This window comes from Macaca mulatta, chromosome 5 (assembly GCF_049350105.2).
Source record: "Macaca mulatta isolate MMU2019108-1 chromosome 5, T2T-MMU8v2.0, whole genome shotgun sequence".
NCBI classification, from domain to species: Eukaryota; Metazoa; Chordata; class Mammalia; order Primates; family Cercopithecidae; genus Macaca; species Macaca mulatta.
Window position 1 is genome coordinate 96,853,468 of NC_133410.1, and position 17,661 is coordinate 96,871,128.

Genomic DNA, 17,661 nt, shown 5'->3' on the forward strand with positions numbered 1-17,661 from the left:
CATGAGCCACCGTGCCTGGCCCCAGATTTCCCTTCTATGCTGGGCAGGTAAATAAGGAAAAATTGAAGATAAAGGGTAAGAGAGGAGATATGGTAAACAATGATGACCCCCAGTAAACCGCAACTTCTGGGCTTCATTTCCCTATGACATGGGCCTTAACATTGCTTTGACCAATGTGACATTAGCAAACATGATGCCAGCAGAAACTTGGTAAACCTTTGCACATTGGAGTTTTTCCTCTGGGTGGAAGCTATCAGCCGTGCTGTACAAAAGCTTGAACCAGACTGCTGAATGATGAGAGACCACGTGGCCAGAATCTTGCAGGATAACAGACCCTCCTGGATGGTTCAGCCCCAGATGTGCTCCTAGCTCACTGAAGCCAAATGAATTAACTCCAGACAAAATCAGCAGAAGAATCATGCAGTCGAGCCCAATCCAGATTGGATAATTATGAGCAAATAAAGGGATGTGATTGTAAGCCATTTAATGTGAGGGCATACTGTTTTACAGCAACTGATAACCACAACAAGGAAAAACGGATCAGTTGCCAAAACCATTAGCAAGAAAATATTTCATAACAATTAAAGGCATAAGTTCTGAAATAGGATGTCATAGGCTCTGATACTTAATTTGCATAATTGAGCAAATTGTGTAGCTTTTGGGGTCTTCAGTTCATTGTCTATAAAGTGGTATGAAGATTAAGTGAGATGATACCATCTTAGTAAGTCCTGGATACACGTTTACTGTTCTACTATTAAAGCACATGCGAAAAGTTTTAACTCCAAAGAGAAGGAGGAACTCTTTATTCTTTAACACAAAAGGGAGGAAAGTTTAACTGTAAGGGTGTCTTGAGGCAGGGTTCCAAGGAATATTAACGTATTAAGATGGATTTAGTTATACCTTCCTTATGTTTATTTAGCATTTCACAGTTTATGAAGTGTTTTCTTATATACTCTCTCATTTGATTCAATAAAGAAAGGAGGGATATAATTTTTAAATGTAAAGAAACAGAAGCTTGAAGAGTCTAAATTATTTGGCTGAATGTACAAGGCTTAAGAGGTGAGCAAGAATTAGAAATGCTGAGCTTTGGACTCAGTGACCAATATTCTCCCCAAACAGACCAGTGAACAGGCTACAGACTAGAAGCCAGAAGTTCTGGCCCTGGCTTTGCCAAGTTCTAAATACTACCTTGAACAAATTACTTTCTGTCTCCAAACTTCATCTATAGGATGGGAATAACAGTTCCTTCCAATGTCAAAGGTAGCCACTGAGGTGAGGAAGCTCTTTGCAAACTCTGAAGTACCTTACACATGCAAATGATTATTATTTCCATTGTTCTGCCTGCTGCCTCTCATTGGTAACATCATCAGAGTCATTTATATCTCGTATTAACTACATATGTCTTGTATTAAGTGTGACATAAGGGAAAAGAACCTTAGTGTTTCTCCTCCCCTTTTCCGTATCTTCCTCCCCTAGGGGATTTCAAGCTTCCAGGAGCTAGTTCCAGAACATATTTACTTTTAGTTCACTCATTAAACACAAACTCACCTATCCTATATTCTATACTTGTAAATCTTTGTTTCTTGCATGCATCTAAACCATACCGAGGAAATAAGAATATTCCTGAATTAGGGCTGGGAATGGTGGCTCATGCCTGCAATCTCACCACTTTGGGAGGCTGAGGCGGGCAGATCACTTGAGGTCAGGAGTTTGAGACCAGCCTGGCCAACATGGTGAAACCCTGTCTCTACTGAAAACACAAAAATTACCTGGACGTGATGGCAGGCGCCTGTAATCCCAGCCACTCGGGAGGCTGAGGCAGGAGAATTGCTTGAACCCGGGAAGCGGAGGTTGAAGTGAGCCAAGATTGAGCCACTACACTCCAGCGTGGGCAATAGAGTGAGACTCTATCTAAAAACAACAACAAAAAATTATTACTGAATTAATATCTTTCTATTCTCAGGTAAGAGGTATGTTCACATTGTTCTCAACCCAAAAGGAGCTATCGAATGCAGAGAATCCTGGCGTGGCTGTATGGAAGACATTTTTAAGGCATAGAACAAGTCTAGGGATTGTCATATAACCTCAGATGGCCACTTGTGCAGGCTTTTTGAGAGCCAACATTTACTGCATGGTCCCTGATTATTACTGAGTCCAAAGATGGAACTATTTTTTTAAGAGTTTTTTCCATCCTGTAATTGAAAACAAAATTTAAATGCAGAGTATGGTCATGTCATTTAGAATGATCCAAGCAGGAAACCCCTTCAAGTTTCAATTATAAAGAAGATGCCTATGTTTTATTTTTGAAGGACCCTGTGGGACAATCCAGTATCTAGCCTATAAAAGGCCTTGTGTTCTTCCGTCGTGTTCCACGTTGTCCTTCAGGCTAGTCACTGGGCATTTTTGTCTCACTGAGCTAATTGTATTTGCCACATATTGATCAAAAATAATTTCATGGCCTTTAGCTTCTTATTTTAAGAACTGAGCAAATGTGCTGATTTGTATAAGTAAGACAGAATGGAGAACTTTCCTGGGAAATGAGAGATATTTTGAAAACAACTGTCATATTGAAGACTCAGGGAGGCTTAATTAGCTGACGCTTGCAAAGTACTTTGAAAAATCAAAACCATGATGTCCTTGCTAAGTATGATGAATACCATTTATTCTTGGATGAGTAAAAAGTCATTTATTTTGAGACATTCGAGTTTGGTGTGCACTGACTACAAAATACAGATTATTTTTGCAGAAATAGAAAATAAAACTCCAGATGAAAAATGCAAAAAATGAGACAAATTTTGGAACACACGGAGTTATTATTCTCAAAGACTTAAATATGCAGTATTGATGTGAAACTAAATAAATATTATTTTGCTCAAATGCATGAGCTTATTCAAAGGCAGCCGCATAGTTTAAAGGACAGTTGGTATGGAACTGGAAGATCTAAGTTCCAGAGTTGAACTGCCTTTTACCAGCTAAGAGACTTTGGTCAAGTCACTGGTTTCTTCATCAACAAAAGAGGAAAAATAATAATACATTTTCTTATCTGTCTTCTGGAGTTGTTTTGAGATTCACATGTGATCCTACAGTTATTTGGTAATTTCACCAACTGTAAAACTGAAATGAAAGATGTTATCATATCTTTGAAACACTCATAAGGCAGAAAATGGCTTAATAACCCCAATAATGAATAATTCAGACACTTTAATTCATCCCTTTACTAGAGTCCTTAGGTTATTTCTTTCTTTCCTTCATCCCACTAATTCTTTTCATGGATTTAGAGAGGGATGATGGGTAACTGGAAGGAGAGCCCTTTCCTTCTGTTAGGAACAGGGTGTATCATTACAAAACTTTCAGGAGAACCTCAGCTGGAATTTTAAAAGATGATAGCTAGACAGCATTTTATACAGAACATCCAGCATTTGAATTTCAAATGCCTAGAGTTTTTCTATTGGCTGACCCATGTACCATTAAAACAAATCTCCAGAGGAATCATTTGTCATGGCAGAAATAGGTCTCCCATTAAGAGCCAAACGCCCACAAATGTCAACTCTATTCTAACTCTCTTGGGTAGTTGCCTTGAGACAATTTCTTACATTTCTTATTTAATAGGTATAAATATTGTGGTAGAGATTGCTGTAAATTCTTTGCTATTTCTCCTATTGAGAGGTGGACTCCTTCCCTTGAGTCTGGATTGGGTTTAGTGACTTACTTGGCCAATTGATTGGGATAGAAATGAGGTTCTGGGACTTCTGAGGCTAGGTCATAGGAAACCTTGGAACTTTTACCTGGATCTCCTGGAAAACTCATTTTGGGAGCCTTGAGCAATTTTCTGAAACTATCATGTCACAGAAGAGACTTCAACCATTCTACCAATCCCAGCTTTGCATCTGTCTTTGCAAATGTGCAGGACATATGAGTGGAGAGATCTTGGGCCACTCCGGATCAGCTCCTCTCCTAGCTGAGTGCCTCTGAGAGGCCTGCCCAAATTTCTGACTTATCAGATCTTGAGACCTTATGAAATAGTTGTTTTGAGTTACTAAGTTTGTAAGTGGCAATATATAATTGGCTATAAACATTAAATATTTTTGTGTGGAATAGCACTCAAGTGTACTCATTAGTAGTAGAATCACTTATGGTCATCAAAGTATTATTTTAGCGAAAAAGTACATTTTTATTTCAGACCATTTAATAGTAGCTCATACAATGGCATATACATTTCCTGAGATGTTACTTATGCCAGGTTTTTTACATATGCCAGGTTCGATGCTAAGCACTTCACCTGTGTACCACCCATGCACTCCCATCTGTGACCCTCACCTCCATTTCACAGAACTACCATTCAGTGAGTACTTCCTGAACATCCCTCTTTGCCACTGTGCCCAGTCAGCAGTGAGGAGCATGGAAGCCAAAAGGCACCCAGAGGGATGGCTTTTCAGACACATTCTTAAAGGTCTGTTTCTTTCTTGCTCAGGCAAAGTTAGTCCATTCCTCCTTTTCTATAATGTGTAATTGAGGGATTACCTTAATTATATTTAGAGGATCCCCTAGGCTTATCTTACCCAAGCTTGTGCAACAGCCACCTTTCACCACCTCTTAATCATGCCTTTCAGAGTTTCTCATCTTATCGTACCACTCACTAATCTCACTGTGTCTCATTCCAGAGCTCTAGATGGGATGGATCCATCCAAGGAGACAGTTCTCTGTTCTTTTTCTCAGATACTTGCCAGTCCTTCAGAAAGGGTCCACCACTCCTGCCCTGTGTTATAGCAGGAGAAATTATATTGGCCATATTTATTTTTCTTTGCTCAAGTCCTGCTATGGTATCTGTGCTACTATTTTCTCTTTCTCAGAGAAAGAGAACACAGGATTTTCTCATATTTACATTTATTCATTTTCCTCCACTTTTTGTTATATTTGGGGTATAGACATTTGAATATGGCCAGGATAGACGTGCCATAAAACTAGGAAGCTTCAGTTTCAGGGCCCCTCACTTGTGCAGGCTCCATACAAAGTTCTCAACTTGATTTTGACTTTTATATTTTTAAAAAGAAGGTCCCAAACATACATATAAACTCTTGGCTTCACAAACCCTGAATCTGCTCTTAGGATGGCTCATCTGAAGTCCTGGCATTTGTGATATTGCAGTAACTTAATAATATCTGAATGATTGACTTCATGTTGTTAATAGTATGACAATACACCTTTTAAAGCCTAGCCCCTGAAATTTTCAGATAGTTTAATCCTCTTCTTTTTCTGCCTTTAACTCTTCTCCCTACCCCTTAATTTATTTGTCTCTCTACTACCCCTGTCATTTCTTTCCCCTGAATGCCTCGTTCTTGGCTTTCTCCTCTGACTGCTCTTATGTGAATTTCCCTTATTAGTTAAACTCTACCAGTATAATATTAAACTCCTTTGGATTCAGTGGAAATTGTCCCTCTTTTGCTAACAGAGTAAGTCAGTTGTTACATTCTGCTAGTTGGGAGAGGAATTTCAAGTGCTTTCAGCTCTGTGAATGGACCAAGAATTATTCATTGGGGTGGTGGTTCTCTTCCAGGATTAAGAAAAACAACAAATAATACCAAAGAACAGTTCCAAGTAGCCTCATTCTCATGGTGTTGGGACCTTCTGGGGAATAATGGTGTACTTTGATGAGCATTTAGTTCTTGTGTGAACCACTAATGCAAGCATTCAGTCCCAGCAGAAGTCCCTTTAGGATTCAGATCATGGTCCAAGCTTCTCATGTACCTTGGTGAGGGCCAACACATTTAATATGGGAAACAATTGCTTGCTTACTTCAGTGGTGCAAAGTTACTTATTATCTACCTTTTCTGAAAGAAGCAGATGTAATAAACTCTGATGGATTTTAAGGTTAGAGTTTGAAAAGTTCTTTGAAAATAGCGTGAAAACCTGGAAGCTTATTTATGCCTTCAGAGAGAAAACGCTAAGATGTCTTTAAGCAAGGAAAAGGCACAGCTTGCCCACAGCTGGTCCACAGCTGTTAATTCTTCTCCTCCCACTGTGGGAAAAGATTCTTCCCCTCAAGCCGGGCTTAATGGCTCATGCCTGTAGTCCCAGCTACTGAGGAGGCTGGGGCAGGACGATTGCTTGAGCCCAAGAGTTTGAGGCTGCAGTTATCTCAGGTTATCGTAACCTTGAATGATCCAATCCAGAGTGTTTTTCAGAGTATAATAAAACATTTGCTTTTGAAATCAATGGCTTCATTTTCAGATTGTAAGAAGACATCAGCTGTTTTGATCAGTGAGATGATGCTGATACTTCTCTTCCCCTCCTATGCCTATCCAAAAAGCTAATGAATACAAGATTACTATGAGTACCAAGGTTTCAACGGAGTATTTTTCTATTTTATAACAACATGTTCCAGTATTTTCTTCTCCCCATGTTTTAGGAAATTATTGAAAAGTTTTTTTCTCTAGAAAGACATTAACCTGCTTCCCATTATAAAGTCCTCAAAACCCATTAGTTGGAGTTGGGCAACAGGGAAGAAAAAGAGTGAAAAAGAAGACACTTAGGGTTAAGAATCTGTGTTTTGTTTCTTCTGAATTCTAACAGAATACTCCCTTGATTTAGTGAGAATTAGCTCAAAGTTGTTTGGTCCTCAGTAAAAGGTTGGGAGAATCCACTGAACTAATGGCTCGAGAGTTAAAAATTATTTCAATGAGCTAAGACAACATGAACATCTGACCAAACACATCATGAAACCATTTACATGTTTTATTTACCCATCATAAAGGTGAATTCTTCTGATTTTTGTACATATCAGGGTACCTTCCCACTGGGTCCCTATTTTTTTTTGTTTTTTGAGACGAAGTCTTGCTCTGTTGCCCAGGTTGGAGTGCAGTGGCTAATCTCCACTCACTGCAACCTTTGCCTCCCGGGTTCAAGCAATTCTCCTGCCTCAACTTCCTGAGTAGCTGGGACTACAGGTGCACACAACCATGCCTGACTAATTTTTATATTTTTTGGTAGAGACAGGTTTTCACCATGTTGGTCAGGCTGGTCTTGAACTCCTGACTGGAAATGATCCATCCAACTCAGCCTCCTGAAGTGCTGGGATTACAGGCATGAGCCATTGTGTCCGGCCTGGGTCCCTATCATATTATATAGGCAATTAGATAACTCAAGTTGAATCAAATAATGTAAAAATGCTTTGCTTTCAGAGCTATTTAGGGCCACTTTGAATGGTGGGTTCGTTAACTCGGTAGGCATAGCACTTTTATTTGAACCTAGGGTAAAGTTTGTCCTAATTTTATAACCATTTACCACTCCCCACTCCACTCATCTTCAATTAAAAACCTATTAGTTGACTGCATGATTCTTTCGAAAATTTGCAAATTTTTTCTCTATAAGCTGCAAATATGTATTTTATACACATTCAGTGGAGTACAGTGATTATATAGAAGTGACAGAGATTTGAATAGAATGTGGTTAGTAATTTTATTATTAAATATCTCAGCAATTATAGACTTGTGTCAAGTACTTATAAAATATCTATTTTCATAAATTACTGTTTCGAGAACTGTTTCCATTTATCTCAACTAGGTTTTAGGAATTTAGGATGACCCCTCTCCAAGCAGTACTGCAGTTTCTCACTAACCTCAAGCAAACAGTTTGGCTGAAAGGGTGACACACAGCATCTGATATCACAAAGGTATCAAAAACAGGCCAGGCACGGTGGCTCACACCTGTAATCCCAGCACTTTGGGCGGCCAAGGTGGGTGGATCACTTGAGGCCAGAAGTTCAAGACCAGCCCGTCCAACATGGTGAAACCTCATCTCTACTACAAATACAAAAACTAGCCAGGCGTGATGACAGGCGCCTGTAGTCCCAGCTACTTAGGAGGCTGAGGCAGGAGAATCGCTTGAGCTGGGTATGTGGAGGTTGCAGTGAGCCGAGATTGCACCACTGCACCCTGTACTCTAGCCTGGGCGACAGAGCCAGACTCTGTCTCAAAAAAAAAAAAAAAAAAAAAAAAAAGAAGAAGTGGTTGGAAACAGATTATGGGAGAATATTGGCCTAAATAATTCACTAATTTATTTATTGTTTAACATGGCATTCCAAGTTCAATAAGAAAAGTCATGCCAAAAAGAAAAGTGTGTGGGAGGGAGCAAGTGTTGACTCAAAATTTGCTTTGCCTGACTAATGGATCCTTGAGAAAACTCCCCAAACTCCTGGAATCAAATATGAAAATGTTTTTCCTTTTTGTGGGAGTAGGGGGTAGTAGATTATGACTTTTGTTCCTAAGCAAGGCAAGCCAAGGTCATTGCAACCTTTCTGCATAATTGCCTAAGGGAGAAGGCAAAGCATAAGCATATCCCCTGCTTGAAGCCCTTTTGTTTAGTTTCCTTTTGTATCAAAAAGTTTGGCTTTCACCATGGGAGAGGTTGTAATTGGATTTCACCATGAAAGGAAGTTGTAATTGGATTTCTCAGCACTCTACAAGCTCGGTCTCTGGAAAAGCAAGGAAAAGGTGCCTAACTTTCCTTTCTGCTAGCTGGAAACATAGCCCAGCCAAGTCCTCAGAGATTGACCTGAAAGGCATGGGCAGAATGGGCCATGTGTGTGTCAGCTACCCCCCATCTCTGATGAAAAGCTAAGTGTGTAATAGCTAAATATCGCTCCTGAAATCTGTATCTCCTAGAAAAGAGGAGGGTGTCTAAAGTTTGGCATACACTAAAACATGAAAACATAATTCTCCATCTAGATTTATTAGGGAACTTACACAAACGACCAGAATGTGTTTTTATTCTGGGTACTATGGTTTTGCATTCTTTGTTATTTTGCATTCTTTTTTTGTTCCACTTCAGTTTCTATGATATTTGCTAGAAACTGAAATTGCAGTAAGATTAGGTCGAAGTAGATATTTGTATTTGATTTATTTTCAGTTCCTATAGTTTTTTTAAAACATTAACTTACATTTAAATTTCAAAAGATAAGTTTTAGTTTTGAAGTTCTCTATATTGCCATGCCACTTAAATCAACTTAGCATACCTGTCTCCCCTGGGCACTTCTTGCCTTGCTGTACTTCTTCTTTCTATCTTCCTTCTCTTTCCTTTTCTCTTAAGCATTAATAAGCTGTCTGAATACTGAACCAGACTGTAAACGCAGTCATCCATACCTCTGAAAGGAGGAACAGGATTCCTCTTTATTGATATTGGCCACATCAGTGACTCCCTGGAAATTTTAGTGCTGGTAGTTATTGCTTCAAGTCTTTCTAGTTGAATTTTCCTTGTGTTGCCTGGCGTTCCCCTGGTTTCTGAACCCTCCAGTCTGAAGCCTCCAGTGGTTAGCTCCTTTTCTGGCAGCCTCAGCAAAATTTTCAAGTCCTCTTCCTTCCCTTCTGGGCCTAGGGAACTTGTTTCAGTGTTTTTGGGTTTCAAGGCAGATGATGGCAACTTGATCTATTTATCGCTTTGTCTAAAGTTTAATGAACTAAGAAAGACATACCATGTGTACTTGAAAAAGGAGAGGTTTGTCTTGTTACTTTCTTTTTCTTATTACTCTTGGCCTGTCATTTCCTGGAGTATGTACATCCATGCATCCAAATAAGGCCAGGTATCTTCTGTTGAATTTGTTTATATCAGAGGAAGCCTGTAGACTGCTATTTTTAGTAATTATTACAACTATGGAAAAATTTCCTTTCTGGGAAATGTAATAAACAAAACAGTTATTATAGGTGCTTTATAATCAGACTCAGAATATTCTTGTTCACCTTGTCTTTACATAATAGTTAAAAGACTTGTTATCAGACAGCAAATCTCTTAGTCATATTTTGGCTAACACATACGTGCTGTTACCTGATCCAGCATTAACACTGATGCTTTAGAGCTTTTAAAGTATTACTGAGTCTCTGGGGAGGGCTCTATGGTTTGGCCCTAAAGTCATCTGAAGGATGAAAAAGACGTTCTTCTATTTTGAGTTCTCTGCTGAGTCACCATCCGACATCAAGGTGTCCCAGCTCTGTGAGTGTATATGATATACTCAGAGTCAATGACTTAAGACTTTTCTGGGCCTCTGACCTTCAACTGCCCATCATCCTTCCTAATTGAACCTACCACCACATGGGTCTGAGCTAGGGATAGACATGGTCATGCCTGCTGGGGCTTTGAGACTAACCAAAAATCCATCCAGATGTTAAAGATATACATTAAACCTGAATCAAGCAGAAGGCACATACATTTAGTGCTCAGGGACGGGAGTATTATGGGGAGTATTATGGAGATTTACACCTCCCACTGCTCTGCCCTTGCTCTTGGGAGCTGGCTGCCTCTCGGTTCCTTAAATAGGCCACAATCCCTCTTGCTCCAGGGTCTTTGTACAAGTTGTTCACGCTGTCAGAATTCTCTTGCCAGCACCTCTTCCCAACCACCACCACCAAACACACACACACACACACACACACACACACACACACACACACACACACAGAGTTAATCTCTATTCAGACTTCAGATCAAGGAAAGCCATTATTGACCCTGAGTGGAGGTCAGGATCCTTATATACTCTCTTAGAACAGAGATGTTTTGCCCTCATAACACTTATTTCAGTGTATCATTATCTATGGTATGTGTTCAAATAAAATGTGTTTTTTTTTTTCACTCCCCCAAATCTTGCTGTAAAAAGGAGGGATTTGCCTTATATTCAAGTGCTTCCAAAGTCTCTCACATTAACAGCCACCAGCTCAGTTTCTTCATTTTGAGCAGCAAAGTACTATTCAAAAAAACAATTAGAAATCATCTCAAGGGGCCGGGCACGGTGGCTCACACATGTAATTCCAGCACTCTGGGAGGCCGAGGTGGGTGATCACCTGAGGTCAGGAGTTCAAGGTCAGCCTAGCCAACATGGTGAAACCCTGTCTCTACTAAAAGTACAAAAAATTAGTCAGGGGTGGTGGTGCACACCCGTAATCCCAGCCACTCGGGAGGCTGAGGCAGAAGAATTGCTCCACCCCAGGAGGCAGAGGTTGCATGGAGCCAAGATTGCACCCAACTGCACTCCAGCCTGGGTGACATAATGAGACTCTGTCTCAAAAAAAAAAAAAAAAAAAAAATCTCAAGCAATGCCTTTTTTTTTTTTTTTTTGAGACGGAGTCTCGCTCTGTCACCCAGGCTGGAGTGCAGTGGCCGGATCTCAGCTCACTGCAAGCTCCGCCTCCTGGGTTTATGCCATTCTCCTGCCTCGGCCTCCCGAGTAGCTGGGACTATAGGCGCCCGCCACCTCGCCGGGCTAGTTTTTTGTATTTTTAGTAGAGACGGGGTTCCACCGTGTTAGCCAGGATGGTCTCGATCTCCTGACTTCGTGATCCGCCCGTCTCGGCCTCCCAAAGTGCTGGGATTACAGGCTTGAGCCACCCACCGCGCCCGGCCAAGCAATGCTTATTTTTGTTCTTAGGAAGGTCACCTTGACAAAATAGATGAAAAAATACATAAAGATATTTAAAGCAGGTTTAGTCATTATTCCTGAGGTATGAGTTCATTATTGCAAGTTGGAATCACACAATTTTAGAAAGCCACACTTATAGTTTCAAGTGGTTTTTAAATAAGCCCTTTAAAGAGCACTGGAAAAAACAATCTAGTAAATAATGAAAGTGTGGAGATCATGACCACGAATGAGGACTAATGCCTGGGGATCAAATTTGCAGCATCAGCAGATGTTTAGCAACTTGCAGAAGGATTGATGATGTGCTCTGTATTAGATAATTACAGCATGGATCCAGTGAACACACACACTAGTGTTAAAGATGCGTATGAAGAGTTTTAGCAAAATTGTTTCATGGAATGTGAGAAAGGAAAAAGTCATGTTAATAAGTTTAAAATATTTAAATTAAAATAACACATTAAATAATGTATGTGAACCATAGATTAAATACCCCAAGTGTACATTACAATATATTACCCATTTGTACGTTCTGTTTGGCCAAACACTTGGTTGAGGATGTTCTAACTAGAAAGATGAAGATGGTATTGTATTTGGGGGCACCTTATGTTTGGGCCTATGCGGTTTTCATTATTGTGATGGTTTGATTAATGACCATTTTCCTAACTACATGGTAAGCACCACAAGAACTCAGCCCGTCTCTAGTTTTGCTCCCTGCTGTATCTCTGGCATTTTGCATGGGATAGAACACTGAATACATTAGTTGTTTGAGATGTAAGATAAAAATGCTAACTTATTTTCATAATTGCATGACCTAGAAAACACTGGAGGAACTGAAACAGAAACTTAATAAAAAGTTAATGAAAGATAAGATGTTTTAATACTTTTTACTCTAGTGTTAATCAAGATGAGATGAGTCTTTATAAATGTAAAAAGTCACAATTCTTTTTTTCCCCCTTTAGAAATTGAATGGTTCACATTTATGCAATGATAATTCTGAGGCCTCTATTCATTATATTTAACTCACTGGGAGATTCCAAGTTCAAAAAGGCCATTCATGTCAGACTTAGATCAAACTGAAACTTACCCAATAGTCCCACAGACAGATCTTTTTGAAAAACATAGAAACTGACCCTCCTGGTCTTAAAGTGTGAAACTTATATTTGTTTTATGGAAGTTCCTTCCTCAGGACAGGACATTCAGGCTCCTACAAAAGTATCAAAGAATGGAAACTCACCAGACCACTGCAGCAGATGCCTAACCCCCTTATTCACCTTGATTGTTTCCATACCCCTCCCTAGTTCTTATTTTCTTACACATTGTTACATTTCTCCCCTGCTATGTAATCCGGTAGTTTCAGTCAGTCAGGGAGATGGATTTGAGACTGTGCGCCTATCTCCTCAACTGCAGCACCTGATTAAAGCCTTCTTCATTGGCAATACTTGTTGTCTCAATAATTGGCTTTCTGTGAAGTGAGCAGCAGGACTTAGACTGGAACCTTGGTGTTTCAGTAACAAAATGATGAAAAGAATTGTAATAACCACTACTTATTGAGAATGTACATTAATTATTTTAGTTAATCATACAATGATCATCTGGGCATGGTGGCTCACACCTGTAATCCCAGCACCTTGGGAGGCTGAGGCAGGCGGATCACTTGAGGCCTGGAGTTTGAGACCAGCCTGGCCAACGTGACAAAATGCCATCTCTACTAAAACAATAAAAATCAGCCAGGCATGGTAGCACATGCCTGTAGTCCCAGCTACTCAGGGGACTGAGGCACAAGAATCACTTGAACCTGGGAAGTGGAGGTTGTAGTGAGCTGAGATCATGTCACTGCACTCTAGCCTGGGCAACAGAGCAAGACTGTGTTTCAAAAAAATAAAAATAAATAAATAATACAATGATTTTATGAATTAGCTGTTATCCACATTTCACAAGTGGGGGAAACTGAGGCTCCTGAGCTTAGCAGCCAACCTTTACCATGGGTTAGATACTGTAATAAATGCCTTACATGCTCAGTCTCATTCAATTCCCATGACAATTTTATGACTGTTATTATATCTATTTCACAGATGAGAAGACAGAGGCACAGAATGGATTAGATTAAAACAACTGGAAAGTATGAGTGCCAGGATTCAAGTCCAGGCAGTCTGCCCCAGAATTCCCCCTCCATAACCACTACACCACAGCACATCGTGAAGATGGGAGGAAGCAGTGGGAACTTGAAAAACGGATTTATTTCAGGGTGTGCTGCAGTACGTGTACCATGTGAGGCCATTTCTATTTCTCTTCCTTTGCCTTCCCAGTTGTTTTTCCTCTGTATGCCACAGTAAACTAGTCACTGTTTCAGCAGCTCTCTTGTTCATTTTTAAAATACCTATTCACTAAATCTTTAAAGGAAACATTTAGCTACTGCAATGAGTGTACATAAGTTGGTTGTGTAATAGGAAGGAAACAAGCCAGGACTGGAGACTTCATTTCTAAAGAAGGATTTTAAAGCAGACTAAGAGTTATTTCCCAGAGCGGGTCATGAAGCAGGAGTCTCTCTGCACCCTTTCATTGCTATGACGACAGCCTGCTCCTGCTACACACAGCCAGAAAAAGCAGCTGACATTTCAATGCTAGGAACATAGGGGAGAGGTTTACAAAAACGCAAAACAAAGACAAAAAAAAAAACAACAAAAAAAAGACTTTTTCGTTTGAATTTCAGTTAGGAAAAATATCCCCCGGAGCAAGTCAAAAGCCCTATTCTTGCCTTTAGAAGAGATAAGAAAGAAGAAATGTTGGGGGCCTTCCGTCTTGTCCAAGTAAGCCAATAAAACAGAACTGACAGCAAAGCAGCATTTCTTCTCACTCTGTGTAATGGCAAGCTGACACAGAACACTTCCTTTGGTTTCCTTTGACTCGCCCATTAAGAGGCTACTAACTGATGCAGCAGTGAAGACTCATAGTAATAAATACCTCGTGTTGAGCCCCCCCACCAGGGGAAAATAGTAGAGTCAGATTTACTTTTACATTTCTTTGGATTAAAAAAGCCAATTCACACTGGATCTCCATTGTTACTACCAGAGATATCATTGCAAGTATGTAACAGAGGCCTCACTGATATACGAGATTCCTTATAAGCAACCAGTCAACTTTCCTATGTGTTTACTTCTCTGCCAAGTGCTATACTTGGCATTTAATAAACATCACATTTGATTCCTACAACAACTTCATTTGTGTGTAGTATTATCCCCATTTTGCTAAACAGATGGGTAAACTGAGTCCTGCAAGTGGGAAGTAACTGCCGAAGCTTACTCTACTTGTAAAAGGCAGAGTCAGGATTCTAGCCCAGATGCATTGGACTCTGAAGCCCATGCTGTGTCCACTCTGCTGTGCTGCCTCAGAGGCATAGACCTGGCATTCATATTTTATTATAGAGCAAAATGTGTAAGTACAAGGAAGAAACCCTGGGAAAAGATCTAGAGTCAGCTCCCGTTCTACGGAATTTCAATAAGGACATATAGTTAATCCAGTACTTTCATATTATCTACGATTGATTGATTGCTTTAATGTACCAGACATGGCTCTTTTCTTCCCTTTATTCTTACAACAAATCTCTGAGGTAGCTACTGATTTTATAATCTCATTTCCATGAATGAAGAGACTGAGGCACAAAGAGATTAAATTGTTTGCCCAAAGTCACAGAGCTATTTAGTGGTAAAGCTTGGATATAAACCATAGTCTTATATAAACCGGGTCCATATGGTCAGATATAAATCACAGGTCCTGGTCTTACTCACTTTATTAGATTGCCTCCCCACCTTTGGAATAATCAGTCAAGACCATGCACTCTGGTTTTCAAAGTTCTAACCATCTTTTGATGACTAAGACAAAAGCCAGGCTAGCTCCAGGTAGTGCTATCATTGCTAACTCAGCCTTTGGCAGAAGATGCCCTGTGAGTCCTGTGAGAAACAGACCCTGGCCTTGTTGGACATCTCTCAGGCAGCCAGACCTACCAGGAAATTCTACTGGATTTATTTATGGGGGTCTCCTTCTCCACTGAAGATCATTCTGGAGGGATAAGTGAGGGCTACATGCACTTCAAGCCTTCTAACAAGTTGTTTATGCTCTTCTTGGTGGAAAAATGTTCCCAACCTGTTCTGGACATGGTGTTAAACTTAAGTAAAATAGCAGTGTTTAAGTCAACTGAGTAAAAATAACAGTCAAGAGGAAATGAAATAAATAATCTTTTGAAGTTGTCCAGATACATCACTACTCATTTTATTTCTGTCACCACTATTATTTTTACTTAGTTGATGTGTGAATCTGTGCCATGAGAAGCTATTGGGGATTAATTCTCAAAAGACCTGGGAAGGAAATGCCAGTACTCTAATTGCTCAATGGCTGTGTGAAAATTCTCTGAAAGAAAAAGGCGAGGTTCATAAATAACATGTGCATATTCTTCTCCAAAATGTGGAAAGTGGCACTAGTTGATTGGATGATAACTAGATTAAATAAACTGCTCTGCTTTGCTAGATCTTATTAAATGAACAGAAATATAAACTTAAATCTTTCCAAAGATGGTGTTTTTAATTAAAAAAAAATCATAGTTAACAATAGGCATAACCATCAGGTTCAACTGAGTAAGCTGTGAACTGAAAAAAGCTGGTGTCTATGAGAAAGGGGGGAATTAAAAAAAAAAAAAGATTTCTGCTGACTTGGACTGAGTGAACATTTCTATTCAATGTGCTTAGGCCCTGGGCCAGAGGAGAGCTCAGATACAATGCCAAGGTGACATATTTAACCTCTTTGCAGATTAAAGGCAGTGCAAAAGAGATACTCTTTCTGCAGTACCTCTTGGTGTACTGTTTCAACAGTATTGATCTGCAGTTAAATGCATGGTTTTTTTTTTTCTTTTTCTTTTTCTCTTGCAGAGTGACCTTTATTACCTGGGAAGGATGAATAAGCACAACTTACATTATTGCTTTATTTTAGAAAGAGAGTCAGAAACGGTAGTACATTATAACATGAGTTATCATAATCTCTTTAGCTAGCTCTTTAATTATCTCCCCTTTTTGCTTTTGTAAATAAGACATCATCAAGAATTAGAGAAACTTTAGGTCTATGTGTGAGCATCTTAACAAATGATAGTAGGAAGCAAAAAGCAATTAGTTATAAAGCTGTAAAAGGGAATCAAGAGAGGAAAATAATCACAATAACTTAAAAATAATCAAACAAGAATATAGTATAAAAGGAGAAATTTTCCTACCTTTTGGAAAAGCAAAAAGTTCCGTTTCTACATTGCTGTTAGGTGCAGGAGACTGAATAACTTTAGATTATTTAAACATGGAAAACATACAAATTATTTGATTTGAAAGGTTTTTTTTAAACTACCTTCTTTATAGTTTATTTCTTGTATGTAATAAAGTACTTCTACAAAACACATTTCAGGATTCAGGCTTCACTAAGATCTGAATGCTACTGAGGCGATCAACAGTTCTACATTTCTATTCTTAGTCTTCACTAAAATCACCATCATTTATTAGTACTTGTTATTTAATTTCGCAAGAAACAAGAAAACATGAATACAAATTGTAAAATTCTCTATTAACTATCTTTTCTGTAAATCACACAAAAGTTTTTTTTTTTGGTAAATAAATGGCTTTGCATTATTTAGGCAAAAATATTTGACAGCTTTATCAGATCACGCAAATCAGCTTAACAAATGCAATTAGATAATGCCATAAATTTATTAAAACTTACCTTTAAGTAAGGGGCTGGACCCAGAGCCGCTGCAGAAAACTGAAGTTGAATCCCCCCTGCCCACAGACAGGGAATAAAAGTTTGACAAATACCCAAGAAAAACTCTTTAAATCCCTTTCCTCGTTAGCTCTGCTTCTTTGCCCAGAGGCACATTCAAGTCTACTGGAGTTGAAATTCTGCTGCTCTGTCAACTCGTGGGGGTCTGAAGTGACAGACGAGAATTTGGAGGTTGGCACCAGAGAGTATTTCAGACTGTCATCGTTTTTGTTGCAGATTCCTGGATTTCCCTAGCAGGCTGGCCTCTCACTGCAAAGGCTTTACAGACAGTACATGCAAACCAAAAGGGAAAGAGCTAATTCTGGAGGCGTGGATGGGGTTAAGTTTTCCCCTCAAGCTCTTGTTCTCAGAGCCTCATAACTTGGCCAGAATATAAGCACTTGGCTCTTTATGCATTTTTTTTTCTTTTTCAAACAACTCTGAGAGGTTTTATAAGCAGCATCCCTTTTTTGGAGTTT

The 17,661-nt window shown here is 39.4% G+C and overlaps 1 protein-coding gene and 1 long non-coding RNA gene across 3 annotated transcripts in view; one reads left to right on the top strand and one right to left on the bottom strand.

Moving 5' to 3' along the window:
- LOC144340807 (uncharacterized) overlaps positions 1 to 13,746 on the top strand; it is a 54,400-nt gene extending 40,654 nt beyond the window's left edge. The window contains exon 2 of the long non-coding RNA XR_013417228.1: positions 13,471 to 13,746. This is a non-coding gene — a long non-coding RNA (uncharacterized LOC144340807). The remainder of the gene's footprint in view (positions 1 to 13,470) is intronic.
- Positions 1 to 17,310, bottom strand: part of SPARCL1 (SPARC like 1) — a 63,070-nt gene extending 45,760 nt beyond the window's left edge. Inside the window, exons 1-2 of one of the 2 annotated variants that reach the window (XM_078001997.1) lie at positions 17,147 to 17,310; positions 1,770 to 1,911 (exon numbers count right to left, since the gene is read on the bottom strand). The gene's annotated coding sequence lies outside the window, so the exon portion shown is untranslated. The remainder of the gene's footprint in view (positions 1 to 1,769; positions 1,912 to 17,146) is intronic. The other variant, XM_015138767.3, reaches the window with a different exon arrangement.
- Between the last annotated feature and the right edge of the window lie 351 nt (positions 17,311 to 17,661).